Below are 6,126 nucleotides of genomic sequence, written 5' to 3'. Positions count from 1 at the left end.
CAATCGCACCCACACATTTACAAAATCACAGATCATTGCAGTATAAAAAAGAATACTTATTTACTTATTTATTATTTTTTGAGATGGAGTCTCATTAGTTACCCAGGCTGGGTGCAGTGGTGCCATCATAACTCACTGAAGCCTCGAACTCCCGGGCTCAAGCAATCTACTTGCCTCAGTCTCCCAAGGAGCTGAAACTACAGGCATGTACCAGCATGCCTGGTCAATTTTTTAAAGTGTTTTTGGAGAGATAGGGTGGGGGACAGGTCTTACTATGTTGCCCCGGCTGGTCTTGAACTCCTGACCTCAAGCCATCCTTCCACTTCAGCCTCTCAAAGTTCTGGGATTATGGATGTATGCCATCATGCCTAACCCATATTTATTTTTAAAGCAAATTCTACATATCTTGGAGGGAATAGCACTTGAGACTATTTTAAAAACTTGGATGGGTAGGTGATCACATATCTCTATTTATAATAGCTATGTGTATTCCCTTAGCTATATTGGATTTTTGTTGTTGTTGTTTTTGTTTTGAGACAGAGTCTGACTCTGTCACCCAGGCTGGAATGCAGTGGCGTGTTCTCGGCTAACTGCAACCTCTGCCTCCCGGGTTCAAGCGATTCTCCTGCTTCAGCCTCCCATATAGCTGGGATTACAGGCACCCGCCACCACGCCCGGCTAATTTTTGTAATTTTAGTAGAAATGGAGTTTCACCGTGTTGGCCAGGCTAGTCTCAAACTCCTGACCTCAGGTGATCTGTCCGCCTCACCCTCCCAAAGTGCTGGGATTACAGGCATGAGTCACTGCACCCGGCTATATTGGATCTTATTTTCAGGATTTTAGAGAAAAAAAAGGAAGAACTGAGAAATGTGCCCTTAGCTAGTAGGAAGCTGTGGGGTTAGAAAAACAATTACTAGGAACTTTTAATTCTAACCATTAAGTAAATATTTTAGTATATTTGAACACATAGAGCATATATTTTTACCTACTCAAATGTTTCTATGTGGATATGAAAATATATACCCAAGAAAATGATAATGGATCTACTGACATATGCTTTGGTACAGCTGCAAAACGCAAATATTTCTCTATGTATATTCATGTTCACTCCAGAGATAAAGATCGACAAACCTGCTGAGCTGGTATTTTACTTATGCACTATTTTTCTGTCTGCTTTAAGGGACTCCACATTCCACATACGATCTACATTTCATTTTAACTCCCATGTTCTTGGCTTCACTCTTTTCATGTCAGCTTTATCCTTTTAACCACCTGTTTGATAGTGATTTCTCAGCTTCAAATTCTAACTTGCTTTTCTTCCTCCTCAGAAATGTCCTGTAGTTTTATTTATTGTTTCCTGAAGTGTGGCACTTGCTCATAATTTCATGAATGACAGCCTTTTCCCAAAGGGAAGCAAAATAGTAGTTATTCTCCAGCTCCACTTAACAACCATATTTAAATGCAAATACAATCACTTCCATTCTATCTGCTTTGCTTCTCGTATCTGATCTAAACTATCAAGACATTAACAACATCTAGCTTTTGTTTTTTGTGATGATGACTTTTCATTTTTATATACACATTTTTTGGGTTGTTCAAGAATTACATAGTGCCCCGGTACAAGTTATGAGATAGTTGTACTATGGCTACACTTCATTATTAAGTAGACTATTTGATTTCCTCTGCACATATCTATCTATCCCTGTGCTTTTGCTTTTATTGGTCTCCCTGCCTGGAAATTTAGTACCTCTTTGCTTCTGTTACCCAATTGATAAAGAGAGTGAGGCCTGGAGCCTGACTTACCTAAGATCACACAGTTAATTAGGACTAACGGAGCCTAGAGATAATCTCTGGACTCCTGGTCCCCTGGGATTTTTCCACCGCACCCCACTGCTTTCTTCAAGGTTTAATTCAAATAATGCTCATCTAAGAAGTCGTCTTGAAACCTTCAAACAGAAGTAATCTGTCCTTTCTTTCAACAGCTGCATGATTTAATTGCAGCCCCTCAGATGCTTATCACTTTATTTATTTGTTTGTTTGTTTATTTTTGAGACGGAATTTTGGTTTTTTTGCCCATGCTGAAGTGCAATGGCGCGATCTCAGCTCCCTGCAACCTGTGCTTCTTGGGTTCAAGCGATTCTCCTGCCTCAGTCTCCTGAATAGCTGGGATTACAGGCATGTGCTACCATGCCCAGCTAATTTTGTATTTTTAGTAGAGACAGGGTTGCTTATCACTTTTTATTTTGCACTATTGTTATTCATGTACAGGCCTTTATTTCCTCTCTTCATGTCCAGTTATTTGAGGCTTGAACCTGCTTTACTTTTGTGTCTCTCATATCACCTAGCCTTCTTGTATTAACAGGTGCTCAATGTATATTTGTTAAATTAATTAGACCCGTTTCTTATTTTGCACAACTTGTGGTCATGGAAATCACATAATCACATATAAGCCAGACACCCCAGCATGCCATTTGGCTTGGGGAATTCTTTTGAGCCATGCCTTTCTGCCTCTTGCTGAACACTTCTGTGGTTCTAGAACTCCATTGTCTAAGAGAACGTTCTGTAATGATGGAAATGTTTTATATCTGCACTATCCAATATGGTACCACTAGCCACATATGGTGATTGGCCACTTACATGCGCCTAGTGAGACCGAAGAAGTAAAATTTTAATTTTATTGAACTTTAATTAATTTATATTTAAATAGCCACATATGACTAACAGCTGCCATATTGTACAGCATGGTTTTAGGCACCCCATTTTGATAAATTCACTTGTCTCGTCCCATTCAACTTGGTTACATAATTCTAGATGGCCTGCTTAGTGAGAAATGACATTGTTGTCCTCCAGGCTCCAGCCTTCAAGAATCCATGTTTTACAGTCCTCTTTCCCCACTTTTGTCCTCAGGAGAAAGGTGAAATTCTAAAGATTTTCCTAAGCACTCTGATCTCCACCCATCTTTCTTGCTCAGAATCTGACTCTGTTGGTAAAGCACAGGGGTATAAATGTATGATGCCTAGGTGTATGGTGTTTGCTGCTATTTCTTAGATTTTCCTAAACAGATTATAAACTTCTTGAATGTAAGGACCATGCATTCCATATCTTCTGGATCCTCCCGGTTGCTGATTCCACTGCCAGTTATATTGTAAATGTTCTATAAATATTAATCAATTGATTGATTAAAGGTGGAAAAATGGGCTGGGAGCAGTGGCTCACACCTATAATCCCAGCACTTTGGAAGGCCAAGGTGGGTGGGTCACTTGAGGTCAGGATTTCTAGATCAGCCTGGGCAGCATAACGAAACCCAGTCTCTACAAAATTTTTTTTAAAAAGTTAACCGGGCATTATGGTGTGTGCCTGTAATCCCTGCTGCTTGGGAGGCTGAGGTTGAGCCCTGAAGGTTGAGGCTGCAGTGAGCTGTGATAGCGCTACTGCATTCCAGCCTAGGTTATAGAGTGAGACCCCGTTTCAAAAAAAAAAAAAAAGGAATCTAGTATGAGCAAGAAAGGACAGTATCTGAGAAACAGGGAGAAGGTTGTCAAAATCTCAAGATTTACTTAGCACCCTACACACTAAAGGACTTTTAGAATTATTTCACTTATTCCCATAATTGTTTCACAAATGCCCTTTTGTATTATTTAGTATTAGTCATCTAAGGAACTCAATTTAAACAATTTTTCAGGCCGGGCGCGGTGGCTCAAGCCTGTAATCCCAGCACTTTGGGAGGCCGAGACGGGCAGATCACGAGGTCAGGAGATCGAGACCATCCTGGCTTAACACAGTGAAACCCCGTCTCTACTAAAAAATACAAAAAACTAGCTGGGCGAGGTGGCGGGCGCCTGTAGTTCCAGCTACTCGGGAGGCTGAGGCAGGAGAATGGCGTGAACACGGGAGGCGGAGCTTGCAGTGAGCTGAGATCCGGCCACTACACTCCAGCCTGGGCGACAAAGCGAGACTCCGTCTCAAAAAAACAAACAAACTAAATAAATAAATAAATAAATAAAAATAAAGACGGGGTCTCCCTATGTTGCCCAGGCTGATCTTAAACTCCTGGACTCAAGCAATCCTCCCATCTCAGCCTCCCAAAGTTCTGAGATTACAGGTGTGAGCCACCACACCCAGCCTATCAAAGAAACTTTCTGATCATGTTTATGAACTTCATCGTAGATAACTTACTGGGAAATTGAGGAGTTGTTAGGTACCTAAAACAGCACATTTGGTGGAAGTAGGAAAGAATATGTCTGCATATTTGTTTAAAACCTTCTCAAGGTAGGCTCTTGAATGTATATAATGCCATCCTGCTTTTGTGGATGAGTAATAAAAGCAAAGGTGTTAGTGTTGTGGAAAGTATTTTGATTTACTTTTCCTTCTTCCTTTAGCACCCAAATTACACTTGAGCAAGATTGAGCTCCTGTGGGAACCTAGCCTAAGGCAAAATTTCTGCTGACCACACCCTGTGTGAGACCACAGTCAGTCTTTTAGGGGCTCTGGCAGGATGACTTAGTAAATTCACGATAGCTGCAAAGTTAAAAGGCCCAACCCTGGAATTCTCTGTCCTGTAGAGCCACACTGCCTTCCTGCCTGTGCGCCAACCTTTAGCTCACAGTGCCCAAAATATGAAAAGAAAATTAGGAGCCAGGAGGGAGTTGTCTTTGTGGGACAAGAATTTCAGCTGGCAGTAGTTAATATTTTTCCAGCTATTTTGACATGCATTATATAAGGGAACCAATTCCAAGACAAAACAAAAAATAAAATGCTATTGACTCTCGAAGTGCAAACATAGGGTAAATTAGAGCTGACTTTTCTTTTTAACTTTTTATTTACAAAGGATGGATTTAAGTAATTTCTCTTTTTATTTATTTCCATAAAGTCGCAAATCTAGTATATTATTTCCCTTACTGTTTATTCATTTTTATTTCTGCTAATTTTCATATGTTTAAAATATGTTTTCAATAGGCTGACAATACTTATGGATCATATGCACACATGCTTATGTATAATAAATCACTTTTATGGGACCTATCAAATCTGGCATTCTTTGTAGCCCACAGTGGTTCACATTTTCAAGGCTTTTCACCCTGTTTTAAACTGCAACTTAACACTCACAAAATAGGTTGTTCAAAGGTAAAGGTTCTGCTTACAGGCACTTGCCTTTGACTAAATACATCTAGAGTAAGTCCTGAATAAAATGGAGGAAATAACCTCTGTCTCATCTCCATTTATATCAGGACTAATGAAGAAAATGCACTTCGTAGTCTGTACCAACGCTGCCCAGTGTAGAAATAACATAGGTTACATGAATATGGTAATTTTTTTTGTTTTGTTTTCGAAACAGTGTCTTGCTCTGTCGCCCAGGCTGGAGTGCAGTGGCGTGATCTCGGCTCACTGCAACCTCTGCCTCCCGGGTTCAAGTGATTCTCCTGTCTCAGCCTTCTGAGTAGCAGGGATTACAGTCGCCCGCCAACACGCCCGGCTGATTTTTGTATTCTTAGTACAGATGGGGTTTTGTCATGTTGGCCAGGCTGGTCTCAAACTCCTGGCCTCAAGTGATCCACCTGCCTCGGCCTCCCAAAGTGCAAGCATGCACTGCTGCACCTGGCCCACTGATTTATTTTCTATCGCTATAGTGCTTCCTTTTCCAGAATGTTATATAAACAGAATCTAATGATATGAGTCTTTCTGGTTCTTTCACTTACCATGATGCATTTGAGATGCATTCCTGTTGGAGTGCCTTTCAATTGTCCTTTCCCTTTTCTTACCGAGCAGTACTCCTTGGTATGGATGTACCACAGTTAGTACATCCCTTCCCCAAGTGAAGGACGTTTAGGTTGTGATATGGTTTGGATTTGTGTCCCTGCCCAAATTTCACATCGAAAGTAATCCACAGTGTTAGAGAAGGAGCCTAGTAGGTAGTGATTGGATCATGGGGCAGATTTACCCCTTGCTGTTCTCAAGATAGTGAATGAGTTCTGGTTGCTTAAAAGTGTGTGGCACCTCCTCCTTCTGTCTCTTCCTCCTGCTCCAGCCACATAGGATGTGCTTGCTTCCCCTTTGCCTTCCATCGTGTTTGAAAGTTTCCTGAAGCCTCTGCAGCCATGCTACCTAAACAGAACCGTGAGCCAATTA

This window comes from Macaca nemestrina, chromosome 1, assembly GCF_043159975.1.
Source record: "Macaca nemestrina isolate mMacNem1 chromosome 1, mMacNem.hap1, whole genome shotgun sequence".
Classification (NCBI taxonomy): domain Eukaryota; kingdom Metazoa; phylum Chordata; class Mammalia; order Primates; family Cercopithecidae; genus Macaca; species Macaca nemestrina.
This window is presented reverse-complemented; position numbering follows the sequence as displayed.